General features: G+C 47.2%; 1 protein-coding gene across 3 annotated transcripts in view; it reads left to right on the top strand.

Moving 5' to 3' along the window:
• LDLRAD4 (low density lipoprotein receptor class A domain containing 4) overlaps positions 1-17328 on the top strand; it is a 430850-nt gene that overhangs the window by 151202 nt on the left and 262320 nt on the right. The window lies entirely within an intron of this gene.

The following is a 17328-nucleotide window of genomic DNA, read 5'->3' as shown; positions in this document are numbered from 1 at the left end:
GGCAGTGTTCAGACCGTGAGAAGCCACAGGTGCCCCGGAGTGTACACTGCATCTGAAGTGCACTGGGGAGCCTTTGAAGAGTTCTAAGCAGAGAAACGATCTGAGCAGATGTGTGTTTTGAGAGCCGCCCCTGCACTGCAGCACCTTGGATAAATGCTCTGATTCCCTCTGAGTAAATATTGAGTGTGAACTTCATGCTCTTTAGATAAATATCCTTTCCTCGGTGTCTTTTCTTCTGATGCCAGGCGTCTGGTAATAAACGCCACGTGGGCTTACACACACAGATGCCTCCTCCCACGCCTGCTGTTTCCTCTCAAATCAGAGGCAACTGGAAGGGTAATTCAGCCCCGCCCTGCAGCCTGGCCACGCCTGCCACCCAGGAGCGAGCCGTGGCTTGGAGCTGTGGGGGATTCTGGGGAGGTTTTGCGCTCTTGCCACTAGTATGCGTCTCCATTAGCGTGGAATAGTCAATGCATGGACAGTTTTAATCCTCAGCCAACGCACTAATTAAATTCCTGATTGCAGGTGGCCTGCCACGCAGGGAGCTGTGTCCATAGCAAAGTATTCTCCAGGAAGAAGTGGGTTTTGTATCAGGGCTGTGAGTCACAGTGCAAAATACATGCGCCAGCACACATTCATACACCACTGCACAGAAGTTTCTGGAGAAGAACTTGCCCTCACCTTCTGAGATGTATTGGTTCTTACTCCTGCGTTTGCTTCATAGCCCACTAATGGGTTGCAGTCCGAAGTTTGGAAAGCATTGTCCTGTAGGAACATGGAGTCCAGAGTCCGGAGGTGGGGCTTGTGGTCTCTGCTGCTGTGCTGGATGGGCACCGACGGGAACAGGCTGAGGATGGACCTGTGAAACCACATCTTAAAGACATTATTTAAATCTAATTTTCACTTTGCCTTTACTGATTTGAGCTGACTGTGTTGATGCCCCCAGTGACTCTGGTGGGACCTGCTCTGTGTCGGGGACTTTACAGCGGCATCATGTAGTTTAATAAGGAGCTGGCACCCTTTCCATTTCTTGCTCTGTGGAAGAGAAACCGCGGGAAGTGCTCCATGGAGACTGTCATTTTCTGTGACATTGGGCCTTATGCTGCCTTTAGATGTAGGCAGCGTCTCTTTCATGGTTTTTTTGTTTGTTTGTTTGTTTTTGAGATGGATTCTTGCTTTGTCTCCTAGACTGGAGTGCAGTGGTGGGATCTTGGCTCACTGAAACCTCCGCCTCCTGGGTTCAAGCGATTCTCCTGCCTCAGCCTCTGGAGTAACTGGGACTACAGGCACGCACCACCACACCCAGCTAATTTTTATATTTTTAGTAGAGACGGGGTTTCACCATCTTGACCAGACTGATCTCAAACTCCTGACCTCATGGTCTCCCCGCTTCAGCCTCCCAAAGTGCTGGGTTTATAGGCATGAGCCACCACACCCGGCCTTCTTCATGTTTTCAATGCCTACCTTTTCTCTCCGGAAAACATTGCCAGAATTTTCAGACTAAGCCGTGGCTCCTGGCGGACTCTGTTCTGAGAACCCGGGTGCCTGTGGGCGCGTTGATAGGAGGCTGAGGGAAGACTCTCCTTTCTGGCACAGGTGGCTGTGGGACTGCTGTGCTCCTCTCATGCCCAGGCTCCAGGAGGAGCAACCACAGAGAGGCTGAGATAGGGGGCCAGGGCTGGGAAATGCTGCGGGTGTGGGCTGACTGCTGCCATCACCTCTAAGAATGGGGGGCTGCCCCAGGAGGCCCAGTGTTCCACGCCCTGCTGCTGCTGGAGCCCACTTCACAAATGTTATGCACTTGCCGCCACGTTGCCGTGAACTGTTGTACTCCCTAGTGTAAACCCTGTGAGTGCACTGGTACACTGTCCACTAGGGAGGCTGAGTACATCAGAACCCACAGTCGGCCGGGCGCGGTGGCTTACACCTGTAATCCCAGCACTTTGGGAGGCCAAAGTGGGTGGATCACTTGAGGTCAGGAGACCAGCCTGGCCAACATGGTGAAACCCCGTCTCCCTTAAAAATACAAAAAAATTAGCTGGGCGTGGTGGTGTGCACCTGTAATCCCAGCAACTTGGGAGGCTGAGGCAGGAGAATCACCTGAACCCGAGAGGTGGAGGTTGCAGTGAGCCGAGATCACACCACTACACTCCAGCCTGGGTGACAGAGTGAGACTCTGTCTCAAAAGAAAGAGAGAGAGAGAAAGAGAGAAAGAGAGAGAGAAAGAGAGAAAGAGAACCCACAGTCAAGGAACTGCTGAATTTAGGAACAAATATCTTTTTACTAATTCATGTCTTTATTTATGAGGGAAGTTTCATTATAGGAATCCTTAAATAGCAGGAGTTTCTGTGTCATGTTTAGAACAGCATTAGATTTACCCTGCTTTTACTGTGCTCTGGACCCAGCCCTCGAGTGTCTAGAGACACTCAAGCCATGGTTTCTACTTACACGGGACAGTGAGTTAAAGTGGATGCTATTTAAGAGCAGTTTTAATTCCTGAATGCCATAATTCTGCTCAAATGTAAAAGGTTAGTTTACCATGTATTTCATCACACTTGATCTATTGTCAAATTCACCAAGCACTGCCCTGTGCCCTTGCCAGGCAAGCCATCAGAAAGGCCGGTCCCTGCCCTCAGGACGTGCTGGCAGCCACACCCCTGTGCACCTGGTCTTCGCAGGGCAGACCTGGAGGTTGTTCCTCTTTACCACAGTTGCCTTGGGGGTACACGTAAAGGTGGTGTAGTTTTTTTCCTGTTTAGCCTTACTTTTACCTACCTTTTGAGAGGAAGAGAGGATTTGCTTGTCAGCAGTATCTTGTGCTGAACACTAAGCTAAATTCTAAGGGAAAATGCAAATAAAAACACCTTGTCCTTGAACTATTAGAAGAAATGAAAGAGACAAGATGAATGCAAGAAAAATACAGAGAACAAAACAGCACACAACAAGCAATTATTTATGTTAATTGGTGGCAGCTGTACAGAGCTGGGATGGGCGTGCTGGGAATGCTAGGCTGTCTGGGTGTCCTGGAGGTTCCTCCAGGGTGACTGAGACACCGAAGTGAGGCCAGCTCTGCAGCGTTTTTCCCCTCCCTTCCCTGAAGCTGTGGAATGGAAGTTGAATAAGACATTTCACTGAAGAAGAGGAGGGTATGGTCTGGTGCTCAGCACTTCATGTTCATGCTCCATGTCCTGGCCAGGGCTTGTTTGTGTTAATAAAGTTTTATTGGCATGTGGCCACACCATGTGCTTGTGTGTTGTCTGTTGGGGCTGTGTCCCTGTCTTCTCGGCAGAGCAGAGGAGCAGGGGCCGAGGCGGCATGGCCTGTGCAGAACCGTTCACCATCTGGGCCTTTGTGGGAAGCTTGCTGTCTGGGCTCCAGTTGCGTCTTCATGTAAACTCAAAGTAAACACATGTACACAATAAATATCAACAACGGATATTCTGGCTAGGGTCTCGCAGACTAACAGATTTCAGTGGAGCTGGGTGTAAGCACATCTCTGTATTTATTCCCAATTATTTTTATCATTTTTAATGGAACTCTTAACAGCTCACATTCCTTTGGCATCCTCTACCACAACTGTTTAATTTGTTTGTGTGTGTGTGTGTGTGTGTGTGTGTGTGTGTCTTTTGAGCAAAGGCAGAAATCCCTTGTTTTGATTTCCTTTTCTCATCGCAGCAGTTGTAGCGCTCTGGCTTTATACGCTTTGAGAACCTAAAAAGCAACTGGGTCTCAACACCAACTCATGGCCTTTTTTTAAGTTTGTGTATGACATTATACACATATGTATAAATATATGTGTATTTTTGCTTCAGTGGAATGAAAATGTGCGTCACAGACTGTATGTTCAATGTTTTCTTTAGCTGCTCACAGTTACAGGATTGTGTAGAAACGCTTAGCTATCTTTGTTGCTTGTGTGCTGACTAATGAAATAATTGATTTTTCCTCTTTTGCATTTTTAGAATCAGAAGATTATTTTTTCGAGTAAGCTTACACTATAATTCAATGATTGACAGTTGAGATCTTTGCTCATATTTTCATTTTCAAAGATTAATACATGCTTTTTGAAGGAGACAGTGTATTTAATAAAACAAACTGAAATAGCTCCCCTTTTATATTTAAGCAAAATGGATAGAAAATCAGTAACTTGCTTTTGAATAGTACCTGGCAGTTTATGTGGTATTTTGCAGTTCAGTGTAGAAGTAAATGCTACTTTTTTGTGACACAGCACACTTTTAGCTGAAACGTGGAGTATACTTTTACCTTGTACATTTTCATTTAGACTGGATTTTAAAGCTACCTTAGTTATTTTTTATAATAAATTCCAGAGTTTTCCAAAATTCTCTCATTTCTTTTAAAATGACACATGTACAGTTCCATTCTTCTTTGATAATATGTCTACATTTATAAATATTTTCTAAATATTTCACATATTTCCACCATGCAAACGTGTGGAAATGTGTGAAATATTTAGAAAAAATGTGTACGTTTGATCCTCAACCACGTGGAATTTGCTTTTACCTTTTAGAGAAATCACACTTGGAGGTGATGTCATGTGTCCCTGATAATTACACGTAAATGTTGGCTGTTTCGTTACCTTCTGACCCACACAGGTCGTCTCTTGGGATAGCACAGGTAACGGAGGGTGCTGCAGAGGCCAGAGCCCTCCCAGCCCTGACCCCACACAGGCTCCTATGGAGGCGGGAGCCCTCTCAGCCCTGACCCCACACAGTCTCCTGTGGAGGCCGGAGCTGGGTCGTGGACTGCAGGCTGCCGATGGGAGCAAGCTCTCATGCAGGAGTGGCTGTCTGTCCATTGTTGGTCTGTGGAGAAGGTTCTAGAGCCAAAGAACCTGGAGTCTAGAATCTCACTAATTAGATGTGGTCCCCAGCAGCATCAGCATCCCCTGGGAGGTGGTTGGAAATGCAGCCTCTTGGGCCCTGCCCCGGACCTGCTGAACCGAATCTGTAGTCACCACATCCCCGGAATTCGCAGGCACCTTAATCTCAGGAAGCTCTGGTCTGGATCATCGCTTTCCCAGAACAGCTGTGCATCAGAATCACCTTTGGAGCTGAAGAGACACTGCAGAGTCCTGCCCCAGCCCCCACAGATAGTGATTCAATTGGTCTGGGGTGATTCTGCCACCCAGCAAGGCGTGGGACCCCTGCTCTGAAATGGTCGTCCCTGTTGGCTGAGGGGCGATTGAGAAGGCCAGGCACCTGCTGGGTGTGTGTCTGGAAGTCTGCAGCAGCTTCAATTATACAGCCCAGCTGCTGGGAGCCTCACCTTTAGGACTCCATCCCCAGTGGACATCTTATTCCTAAAGAGCACCCCAGGCCCTGGACCTGTGTGTAGGTGCCGTCTGCAGCCCCATGATGGGGATGGAGATTTGCAGGCGTCTAGCCACCCAGCCTCCACTCCCTTCCCTTCCTGTTCCCATGGAAACAGATTGCGGGAACACTGGGCATGGTGCTATCTTTACCCGGTTTTTGGCGATCTGAGGTCTGTTTCCATGGGAACTAGAAGGGAAGGGGACGATAGTGGAGCAGCTAGACTGCTTTTAGATTTTGATGGCAGCCTCTGTGCTCACTGTAAAACCTGCTTTGCCCAAGTTTACCTCTAGGCCAGGGGTCCGTGCAGCTCTGAATGCAGCCAGGACTCATCTGGAGGAGAGGCCAGTGGAAAAGGAGGAGAAAAGGAGGAGGTCTGAAAATATCCTTGAAAGTGCCAGTCATTCCCTTTTCCTCCAGGAAGCCATTTTTAGGTGTTGGTATAAGTTATTTAAATGCCATCTTTAGTTATTATTTCTTGTATGGGTTTATTGAACATAATAACATGTTTTTATTCAAAGGAAGTGAGGAGATGAGTCATTTCGATAGGAGTGATTTCTCCGACGTGGGGAATCCCTGTGGCTCGGCAGTGCGAGTGAGTCACAGCTGGCTCTGTGTGTTGGGCTAGAAATGAGGGCCTGCTGGGTCAGGGCAGGGCCGAAGCTGAGTGAGATGGGGAGGCTTGGGTTGGTGGTAAGGACAAAGTAAAATGATGCTGACCTATTTCAGTATTTGAAGATGAAAAGCTAAATTCTAATCTAAGCAGGCCCTGGCCTGAGCGAACGCTCTGAGTGTTCAGTTATGGAGTGGAGTTTACTGGGGCAATCATGGTGCTCTACTTTTCCCTCCGCTCCCTCTGTACAGTCAGGGAACAGCACCCTCTTCCTCCCTCCCAGGGATCCTGCACCTGGTGGGAGGCCTTCTCCTCCTCGTTTCCTCCCGCCTGCCAGCACCTTGCTCTTCAACGCTGGTCTTGTCCACTGGCGTATGTGTGTTTCCCGATTTCAAGTGTATTTGTTAATTATTTAGTTTTTAAGTAAAAATAGAGCATAGTTTTGGTGATTGCCTGGGGTATTGGGGATATTTGGGGAACAGTGGCTCAGATTATCTTGGTGAAAGTGGCAGCAGCTTACTTTCCTTGGAGGAGTGAAATCAAGTCCTCGTTCTTGCCATTTGAGGGAACTGTGTTCACTTCATCAGACTCTGGGAGGGAGGGTAGGCACGAGGTTTCTGTCTGTTGTGGGAAAGCTGCCCCTCCCTGCCTGTCCTCCCAGGCTCTGCGGGCACTGGCCTCTGTCTGAAGAAATGTGCTCAGGTCTCCATGCAGAGTAGGGGTTGGAATAAATCGATTCCTACTTGTCGACTCCAGTGGGGAAGGGAATAAATTAAGGGCCAGATTCTGAGAGGGAAAAAGAAAAATCTAAAGAAGACACGACTTTCCATGCAGAGGAAGTCGGCGGTCAGGCTGGCGCGGCCCACGGTCGCTTAGATCATGAAAGGCCTCTCAGAGCCTGTGCATCCCCATGAACAGCGGCGTCAGCTGCCAAGCATGGCGGTTATATTCCCTCTTGCCAGCGGCGTCCTGTGGTTTTCTTTGGTGGATCCCAGGAATTCTCCTGCCTGGATCTGACGGTGGACATGTAAGACAGACAGATCCTTTCAGCATCAGGTATACACGGGCTTCTTCTGCGGGTGAGGGCACAGCTCAGGATGAGACGGCTCCTGCAGTTGCCAATCAGTGCCTCTGAAGCCCAGCAAACTCAGCACACCCTCAGCCTCTGGTGCTGTGGAAGACTGCACTATCACATGCGGTTCCAGAGGGGCCAGTTCTGTCTTCCAGGAGGGCACGTGTCTTTACCGCTGCCTGGGCTGCCTAGCGGGACACATGGTACCTGTCTGTGGTGCTTTCCCCATGAATAACCCTCACTTGCTTTTCCTGTGTGAGAGCACACGCACGGGCCTTTGTTACCAAGGCAGTGGAAATTGGTCTAATGAACTCTTTCTGCTTGGCCGGAGGCCTCCAGAACACAGCGGTGGGGTTTGTGGCCCCATTAGTTAGAGACCAGGCAGCCTTCCCCTGGGTTCTCTGCCCTCTGTGACAACCGCTCCTGGGGACAGATGCCCTTTCACATCCTGCCTCGCCTGGCCTTGCAGGAAGTCAGGAAGCTCTCACAGTGCTCCCTGAAGGTGCGTGGAGTCGGGACTGCCCGTCAGAAGGCTTAGTGTGCCGGGCCCTGCAGGTGGCGTTCGATGTTGTGTGTCACACCCAAGAGCTCCTCTGTTACACTCTTGGGCCCGCTCACTGCCGGTGACATCAATGCCAGAGCCAACCTCTGACAGCACTGTTTTGCATTCTGTCCTTCAGACATCTGCTGAAATATGCATCTCCTTGGATTTCTGTGGCCAGATTAAGTTATTTCACCTACATGAACTGACTAGGCTGCGTCACGTCTGTTTCCATAAGTTGGTCTGCCCCAATGATGGCTTTGCTGCTTGAATTGCAAGTCATTCTTGGAAAGGCTGGTCTAGAGGTTATCTTTTAGCTCTTAGATGAGTGCCTGTGCCTTCTTCCAGATGGTTGTACAACCCATGACTTTCCTAGGGTGGCACACGATTAACTGCAAATTATTTCTTCTTCTGGTTCCCTTAAATGGGAGAAATAGCAGAGTGGTTGAACTGAAGGTTAAGTTCTAAGAGGATATCAGATGGGCCTGTATCTGTTTCTCCTCTGAAGGCAATAGAAACCGCTTCCTCTCTCCAGAGGAAAGTGGGACTTCCCCTATCGTTTGTCATAATGGACATACTCAGGCAGTGAGGAGTCGTCATTCTGCCAGAGCACAAACTGCTGGCCAGTCCCAAGAGCTTTGCGAGCGTGACCCGCCATTGAGCCTACATTAAGTTGCATGGAGCAATAGGCAGAGCCTTGCAGGACCATCCCAGACAACACAGACTCTCCCCGGGAAATATCTAAGAAAAGTCTTACTGGAGCATTTCTGTCCACCCCCACTCACCTTGAAATGGATACTGAGTTGTGAAAAATTATATAAAGTGGACAGCTTTTCTTTGTCCTAAAGGAATATATATTCCTCAGATAATGAATGTCAGCAAATGAGACAGAAGTGCTTCATGAAAGCTCAGCTGTTCCTGTGTGTTTGATTTAAGAGGCACTTGTGGAGCTGGTTTGGAGCTTGGTGAACAAGGAATGCTTAGGAGGCTTTGTGAACACAGGCGACTAAAATGACTCTGATCATTCATTTCTGTAGGGAACATTGGCTGTTTTATTGCTGATCAGTTTGTCTGAGCCTTAAGGTGTAGGGTGTTTTGCTGCGTGTCCTGGTGTGGCCCCATTATTTAGGGGCCAGGCAGCCTTCCCCTGAGTTGCCTGCACTCTGTGACAGCTGCTCCTGGGGACAGTTGCAGGTTCACAGGCTGCCTCGCCCGGCAGAGGGGCACGGGGAGCACCCTACTTGTCAGAAGGGTGGTTTGTTGTCCTCTCTGTGCCATCTTTCGTTCTCAGGGCTGTGTGGAAGCTTGAGAGGTGCATGTGAAGAACTTAAAAGGTCAGCACTTTACCAAGGGAACAAACCACACAAGAAAAGAGACGGAAGAACAGCAGACAGGACCCTGCGTGATGATTTTCCGAGAAGGATATGTAAAAACTTGGTCAAATTTATTATTTTTCTTTCTATTGCTGCTTTTTAAATGTTATATTTCAGTATGAAAACATGAAAAAAAGCCAATCAAATATCAAGAGCCTCTATCTTTTTCCTTTTAAAGGCAAGTTTCTTTCTTGACATTTTTTCCTCTTCTACTGTTCTACCACATTTCATACCAAAAACCTCACCCACACACTTTCTCTAATTTTGTATCCTTTCTCCTGTTTCTCTCTGTTGTTAATTTTAGCTGGCATGGAATGATTTGAGCTTTGATTTTTATCTATTGGGAACTTTTAAAAAAAATCAAGACAAATTAGCAGGGGAACTAGGAGATAAATCCGATGTTGTATCCAGTTGGGTCAGATAAGAACTGGAAGAGGGTGGGCTGAGACGTGTTAGAGACATGATTTCATCGGCCATCTTCCGAGGCGGGTTGTAGTAATTTGGGAGGGGTGTTAACTTCTCCAGCCCTCATTAGATCTAGGGTTTTGTTTGTGTTTTCTCATTACATACACGATGGCTGTATGAGGCCAGTGCCATCATTGCTTCCATTTTACAGCCAAGGAAACTGAGGCTCAGGGGCTTTAAGTAACTGCGTAAGTCACACACAGCCTAGAATGAGGTGAACCCAATGTGGCCAGAGCCCAGACTTTTGTCCTCTGGCCGCTTCGTATAAGGCTCTTGTATGAGCATGTTTGAAACAGCGTGGAGCTGGGCACTGCCTGTGCAGTAAACTCCCAGCCACGATGTCCCCCATGGGGCACCCCCAGGCCAGCAGCCACTTGTGTGTGGTGCCCAGATGCAGGACAGAGGCCATAGATTAAAAAGGAGGTGACCTAGCTGAGGCTCAGCTAGAATTCTGTGCGGTACAGTCAGCATTTATTGGGTACCTGTTGTATTCTCGTCCCCACGGTCAATGCCAAGGATAATCAGGAAGCGTTGTCCAGAAACACCTGCAGAGGCAGACGAGACACGAGGATCTGGGCCCCATGGTGACAGGAGCTTGGTTTGTTTTGCTCACTGCTGTCTCCCCAGCTCCTAAAATAGTGCCCGCCAGAGTAATGACCCCACAAATAGCTGTTGAAATACTGAATGAAGAGATGCAGCTTTGGTGGCGTCCTGCAGCCCAGAGAGCAGGGAAGACTGTGGGCTGGCACAGGTGTCCCAGGGAAGCCTGCTGTGAGCTGACAGCAAGGAGTGGCTTGGCAAGGGGGATGAAAATTGTTTCGTACAAACAGCTTGTCGGTTCATATTCTTTTCTACTCCCACCAAAGAATGAGACAGCTCCCCCACCCTTCCTGCCCACACTTGTTAGCCTACGGTCTGACCCCCTTCTTGTTCGCCTGTCATGCCCATTTTAAGCTGATTTTATCTGAAGAAAGCTGGAGTGGGGGAGATCCCTGGGTGTGGAGGATTGCAGAGGCCTGCCCCTGCCCACCAGCCCCCTGCCCGTCAGCCCGAGCCCTCACGCCAGGCCACAGTGGGAGCGGAACCTCTACAGGGGTGGGGCCGGGTTGGGGGGCGCATTTCCTCTTCTTGGCTGGTGGCCACAGTGGAGGTGTCTGTGATGTGCTCAGACCAGAATGCACATCTGCTCAGGGATCATCTGCCCCTGGGCCAAGCCCTGACCCTTTCCCGTTCCCTTGTGCATGTGGGTGCTGTGGGAATGGCCTGGTTCGGGCCCTGGAAAGTGGAGATCTTCCCAGGATTCCCTGATTCCCAGTGAGCGGCTGGTGCAGGTGTGCACGGCTGTCTTCCTAGCATTGCAGGCTCTCCCTCCTGAGCCAGTGTCTCCTGTGGCCGCTGTGTGTGGACAGTGGAACTGGAATCTTGGGCCAGGATCCAGACACCTGGTTCCAGCCCTGGCTTCCATTCCTCCCCCACTCACCTTCAACCTGTCCCCTCTCCCTGAGCCTCTGGATCGCCTCCTCCACAAAGCACAGGGGTCGGATATATGACTCCTTGCGGCTTCCTTTGCTGCTAGATCATATGAGTCGATAATTATAGACTTACTAATGCATTAAGGACAGTTATCCTGTTTATTTTGGGGAGAACTCTCTCCAACTTGGTTTGAATATAGCCTCAGGATTTATCACGTGTCGGATTTGTCAAGGTGACATTTTAAAGAATGTTCTAATATAATTATTGCTTTTCCTGTTTGCAGCCTGTCTGTGTCTTTGAATCAGATGTTTTGGATTTTGTACTTGCTTCCTGAATTGGTGACCTACAGCAAGGCACTACACTACCCTAAACTACATTACCCTGAACAAGTAACCAGATCCCACTGAGCTACCCGGGGTGAGGATGGCTTGGAGGTTGTGTTACAAAAGCTACATGTTATTTTGCACCCCCACATCACAGAGATGAAAAGTAGCATGAAAAATTCATCACACTCCAACTCAGTCTTCCCTGGCTATAGACAGCCTGTTTCTCTGACTTGCTCTCAGATTTGCGTTTCCATGTGGATTTTCCGTGCTTCTGCACTATTTCCCTTTCTTTTGTTTCTCTTTAGTTTTTTTTTTGAAGAGACAGGGTCTTGCTATGTTGCCCAGGCTGGAGTGCAGTGATGCAATAACAGATCACAGCAGCTTTGAACTCCTGGGCTCAAGCAATCCTCCTGCCTCAGCCTCTCCAGTATAGGTGTGCACAGCCATGCCCAGCTAATTTTTATATTTTTAGTAGATATGGGGACTTCCTATGTTGGCTAGGCGGGTTTCAAACACCTGGGCTCAAGTGATCCTCCTGCCACAGCCTCCCAAAGCACTGGGGTTACAGGCGTGAGGCACCGTGCCCCCCCACTGTGTCCTTTTTTATGCCCATTTGCCCTCTCTCTCTCGGCCAGAGACATGGCCGTAGGGGACTTTTTGGAATGGGAGGGACCTCCAGTTTCACCTCCTCATTGTATAAAAGAGGAGATGGGAGCCAGGGCCGGGAGTCACCACAGGTACCAGAAGCAGGGTGGGTCCCTACCTGGGGCTCTCCGCCTACGGCTGGCTGCCTGGAGGCAGAGGTGTTTTATTTGTAGCACCTCCTTTTCTTTACTGTTAGGAGATCTTGAGACTGACTGGCCATTGCCAAGGTCTGCACTATCCATGAGCTCTGAGGCACTCACATGGAGATGTGTGACATCTCCCTTGGAGGGACACCTGGTCCCAGCTCAAGTTGGAAATAGCTTCTCAAGGGTCTTTTTCCCACTTTTTCGCCCATCTGTCTCATGACAAGCCCTTTGTCTCTTTGATCCTAATTGAACATAGGGTGAGATGATGCATAGGTGAGCTGTGCAGTGCAGCTCTCAAACATGGTCATTTTTATTTTTTTTTAAATTTTGCAACAGAGCCCCAGTTTGCCAAGGTTTAGAATGACCTCTTTGTTTTGCAGTGTTCCTTTCTCCCTGGAACTTCTCTGGTGGGTAGAGTGGCCAGGGATCGGCATCCACAGGCCGGGGCTCGGCCCTGAGCGTCTGTGGGGCCTGGAGCGGTCGCCGCGGCTGTGGAGCTGTCACCTAGGTAACCGACATTCCGCCAGCGAAACAGTCTGTCCACAGCAGGAGGAAATAAAAAATGAAACTGCAGCGTCAATTCTTTATGCACTACGGTTTTTTGAATGCTACCTGATTTTGGAAAAAAGGCTGTTTCACTTCTCCGTTGGATTTTGGCCTCTGTGCCCGTGTGTGACCCTCACATTTCCTGAACCCCATGTGTCTGTTTTTACAGTGTCTTTTAATGAAAGATATAATACGGACACAGTTCAGTTTTTATTCCTGAATGACTCTGAGGAGGACTGCGTTTCATATAAGTTTTTGTGAATAACTGGTAAGGCAGACATACCCTGTAACTTACTTGGTTAGGTTTGTGAGTGTTCATGTTTTTAAAATGTCCCTTCCTGTGGGGGTGTTTTTCCATTTGACGTGCTCTATTTCCTTAGTAACTGTTGCTCTGTTATGGGAGGGACTTAATGACATTTTTCAAGTGCAATATTGAATTAATTTATTTCCTGGTTAGTCCTGCCCATCTTCCCAGTATAAATAGAACCTCCGTGTGTGTGTGTGTGTGTGTGCGTGTGTGTGTGTGCGTGTGTGTGCGTGCGTGTGTGTGTGTGTGTGTAGAATGATGACCATGTGCTTGCTGCCTTGGGGGGGATCTTGACTGTGACCTTGTGTTCTGGGTAAGTTGCCTCTTCCTGTATTGCCCCCTCTTCTTCTCTCTTGATTTAAGCCACTTGGGTTTAGGGAGCTTCCTGGGCCTCAGGAGTAGCATGGGAAGCAGTGCCTTCAGGGCAAGAGGCCCAGGGTCAGTCCTGCTCTCCTGCTGCCAGTGTTGGGCGCAGTTCTTGAGCCTCCATGGGGCAGCGCTTGCTGTCTCTCTGTAGCCTGAGGGCATTTAAGTCAATGACCTCTGAAGGCCTTTGCTGGATAGGACTTTGTGGGAAGTGTAAGTGCAGCAGGCTCACCGCTTGTAATCATCATCTCGACTCTTCTAGTGGGGTGGTGGGAAAACCAGCCCAGAGGGTCCCAGCCAAGCAGGCTGAGGAGCAGCACCTCCACCTGGGAAATGCCCCTTGCCAGGCGCAGCTGGGGCTGAGTTAATTGTGTAGGTGTTTGCTGAGCCTTCTCTGTGCTGGGTATAGTACTCAGGAAAGCTTCACATAAGTGCCTTCCTTCACTTATGTGTTCGCTCAGGAAACACGTATTTACTGGGCACCTGCTGGGTGCCAAGGGGAACTGGAAGATCTGCTGGCCACTGCCTTTGCTCTCATGGCACTTGTGGGGGAGACGGGCAGGCATGGTGCAATCAGGACACGCGTGTGGAGTCGCAACTGCAGATGTGTTGGGAAGCTGACCAGGTGCTGCGGGTTGCGTAGCAGGGTCTGGACTTAGACTGGGGGCCATCAAAGAAGCATCTCCAGGGAGGGTTGTTTGGGCTGAGACTGGAAAGCTGAGTGGCAGCTCATGAGCAGGAGGCTCACGAGAGCAGAAGATTGGCGGGACGGCTGGCAAGCAGCATTTGTTCAGCTCCTCCAACTCTTATACTTCCATGTGTTTGCTCCACAGATGCCCAGCACGGCCGTGCCGATTGCTGGTTGGTTTCTAAACTAAAAGCACACGTCTTGTCCAGAACAAGGCCTGCAGGCTTCTGCTGACTGTGCTGGCCCTCAGAGTTTTCTCTGGGTCCTGATCACCCACCCTGCCCTGCCTGTTGGTCACCTGCCACACTTATTGAGTGCCGCTGGGTTCTGGCCCCTTCTGGGTGGTCACAGTCTTTCACTGAGCAGAACGAAGCTTGCACCTCTGCTGCGTATTCCTAGAAAGGGTCGCTAATCTTTGTTGCCAGCAGTGAGGAAGAAGACTTTTTACAGCATTTATAATTGCATTTTACCTTGAAAATTGCATTAGGGGAGGCTCAGAGTGTATATAGGAATAGGCACGTTATCCATTGATGCGGTAACACAGCTGCGTTCATCCTGCTTTTGTTGGGAACCGCACACATCACTGTCCTAAAAATCCTGGCCATGACCACGCTTAGACCTCATGGGAGCTATTACACACCTGTGTCCAACCTCTCTTTTAGAAGATGTAAAGTTAAGGATTGGTGGGGGTGATTAAGCCAGCATAAGAAAACTGGGAAGTTGGTTGTTTCTTCTATTTTGATTCACATTGGCCTCAGTCTTTCCCATAGCCTTTTGACATGTGGGATGTATGATAACTTCATTTTTCTAATTAATTTTTTGACAAATAATAACTGCATATATGTGGGGTACAATGTAATGTTTTCGTATATGTCTGCATGGTAGAAATATTCAATTCAAATGAATTAATATATCCAGCACCTCACAACTTATCATTTTTTGTGGTAAGAATGTTAAAAATCTATTATTTTAGCAATTTTGAAATATGTGATACTTTTTTTTATTAACTGTGGTCACCATGCAATGCAGTACATCACTAAAACATATTCCTCCAGTCCATCTGAAACTTTTGTATGTTTGATCAACATTTCCCTTTTCTTCATCGCTCTTCCCCCTGCCTCTGGTAATCTCCTTTCTACCCTCCTTCTGTGAGATTGACTCTTTCAGATTCCACCTATAAGTGAGATCATGTAGTATTTGTCTTTCAATTCCTGGTTTATTTCATTTGGCGTCATATCCTCCCGTTTCATCCATGTTGTTGCAAATGACAGAGTTTTCTTCTTTTTAAAGGTTGTATAGTACTCCATTGTGTATGCATACCATGTTGTCTTTATGTGTTCATCCACTGAAGGACACTTAGGTTGCTTCCGTATCTTGGTTATTGTGAATAGTGCTGAAATGAACACAGGAGTGTAGATATATTTTTGACATACCTATTTCAATTCCTTGGATATGTACCCAGCAGTGGGATTGCTGGATCATATGGTGATTCTATTTTTAGTCTTTTGAGGAACCTCCATACTGTTTTCTGAAATAGCTGTACCAATCTTCATTCTCACCAACAGCATACATGGGTTCCCTTTTCTCCACATCCTTGCCAATACTTCTCATCTTTTGTCTTTGATAATGGCCATTCTAATAGGTGTGAGGTGATATCTCATTGTGGCTTTAATTTGCATATCCCTGATGCTTAGAGATGTTGAGCGTTTTTTAATATATCTGTCAGCCATTTGTATATCTTCTTTTGAGAAACGTCTTTTCAGGTTATTGCCCATTTTAAAAATTGGGTTATTCGTTTTCTTGCTACTGAGTTGTTTGAGTTCCTTATATACTTTGGATATTAGGCCCTTATCAGAAGTATGGCTTGCAAATATTTTCTCCCATTCTATCGGTTGTCTCTTCATTCTGTTGATTATTTCCTTATGATAACCTGATTTTTAAAAAAGTGAGGTAGCATGACTTCTGCAATGAAACAAATAGACAAAAATCCTAAAATAAAACAACAGCAAAAACCTCCCTGCAGTTTGGTTTTCTCTCTGAGTTTAGAGAATGAGAACAAATAAAGTCTAGCATATTTGCACAACAAAAGCATCATAGAAAAGGGCAGAGAAAAATCAAAGCTTTAGGGCAGGTGGGCTTTTGTTTTTATCTGGCAGGATAAATTCCATTTCCCAAAGTTCATGATGCTAGTGCAACTAGTTTTCTTCCGAAGTTCCTGTAGGACCTGCGTGTTGGCCGTTTTTAGATGGAATGTTAGAATTCAGAGAAAAAATGTTTTCTCACATTTTCAAGCACTTCAAAGCCACCATTTACACAAATAATTTATTTTTTAATTAAAATGTTACCTGTTCTTTAAACTTGAGGACTCCTACTGGGCCATACCTCATTAACTGAGAATGTTATTATAGATACATGAAGGTAATAGAATTGGATGTCTTAGTATCATTAAAGTACTTCATTAATTTATAATGTACTCCTTGTAATTAGTATATATCAGTGATGTGTTACTTCACTACCTTCTGTTTATAGCAACATGTGGTTAACAGAGGGCTCCTTTCTGTTCTGTGCTCTGTTCTCTTAAGTTCTTTTTCTTTAGTTCGATGATGAAAAAGAAGAATGAGATTACATTTTCTAAAAATTGGTTTTAAATTGATTAGGATGAAGTGATAACATAAAAGAGGTTTCTTTTCCTAAATATTGGAGATTGATATTCAGGATTCTGTTTTAAAAGTCTGATCCTTTGGGCTTCTGACATTCTTGTTAATATTGCTTTATGTTTAATGGAACATTAAAATATCTGAAAAACATTTTGTAAAATGCTTTTATTATTATTCTACTACTTTTTTTTGAGATGGAGTTTCGCTCTTGTTGCCTAGGCTGGAGTGCAATGGCACGATCTTGGCTCACCGCAACCTCCACCTCCCAGGTTCAAGTGATTCTCCTGCCTCAGCCTCCCGAGTAGCTGGGATTACAGGCATACACCACCACCCCTGGCTAATTTTTTTGTATTTTTAGTAGAGACAGAGTTTCTCCATGTTGGTGAGGCTGATCTTGAACTCCTGACCTCAGGTGATCTGCCTTGGCCTCCCAAAGTGCTGGGATTACAGGCAAAATGCTTCTATTATTATGTAACATATGGAGCAGTTTATAGATTAAATTTGCTTTTCCTTCCTATTCTCACTAAAAAGTTAATGTAGGCGTTTGTTTTCCTTTTAAGAATCCCTTTTTAGGCCAGGCATGGTGGCTAATGCCTATAATCCTAGCACTTTGGGAGGCCAAGCCCTGTGTGAGGATTGCTTGAGGCCAGGAGTTTGAGGCCAGACTGGGCGGCTTAGTGAGACCCTGTCATTCATAGATAGATAGATAGATAGATAGATAGATAGATAGATAGATAGATAGAATCACTTTTAAAAACTGCTCCATGCAAGTCCTGCATTTTC

The sequence above is a fragment of the Pongo abelii genome, chromosome 17 (assembly GCF_028885655.2).
Source record: "Pongo abelii isolate AG06213 chromosome 17, NHGRI_mPonAbe1-v2.0_pri, whole genome shotgun sequence".
In the NCBI taxonomy this organism is placed as follows: Eukaryota; Metazoa; Chordata; class Mammalia; order Primates; family Hominidae; genus Pongo; species Pongo abelii.
This window is presented reverse-complemented; position numbering and strand designations above follow the sequence as displayed.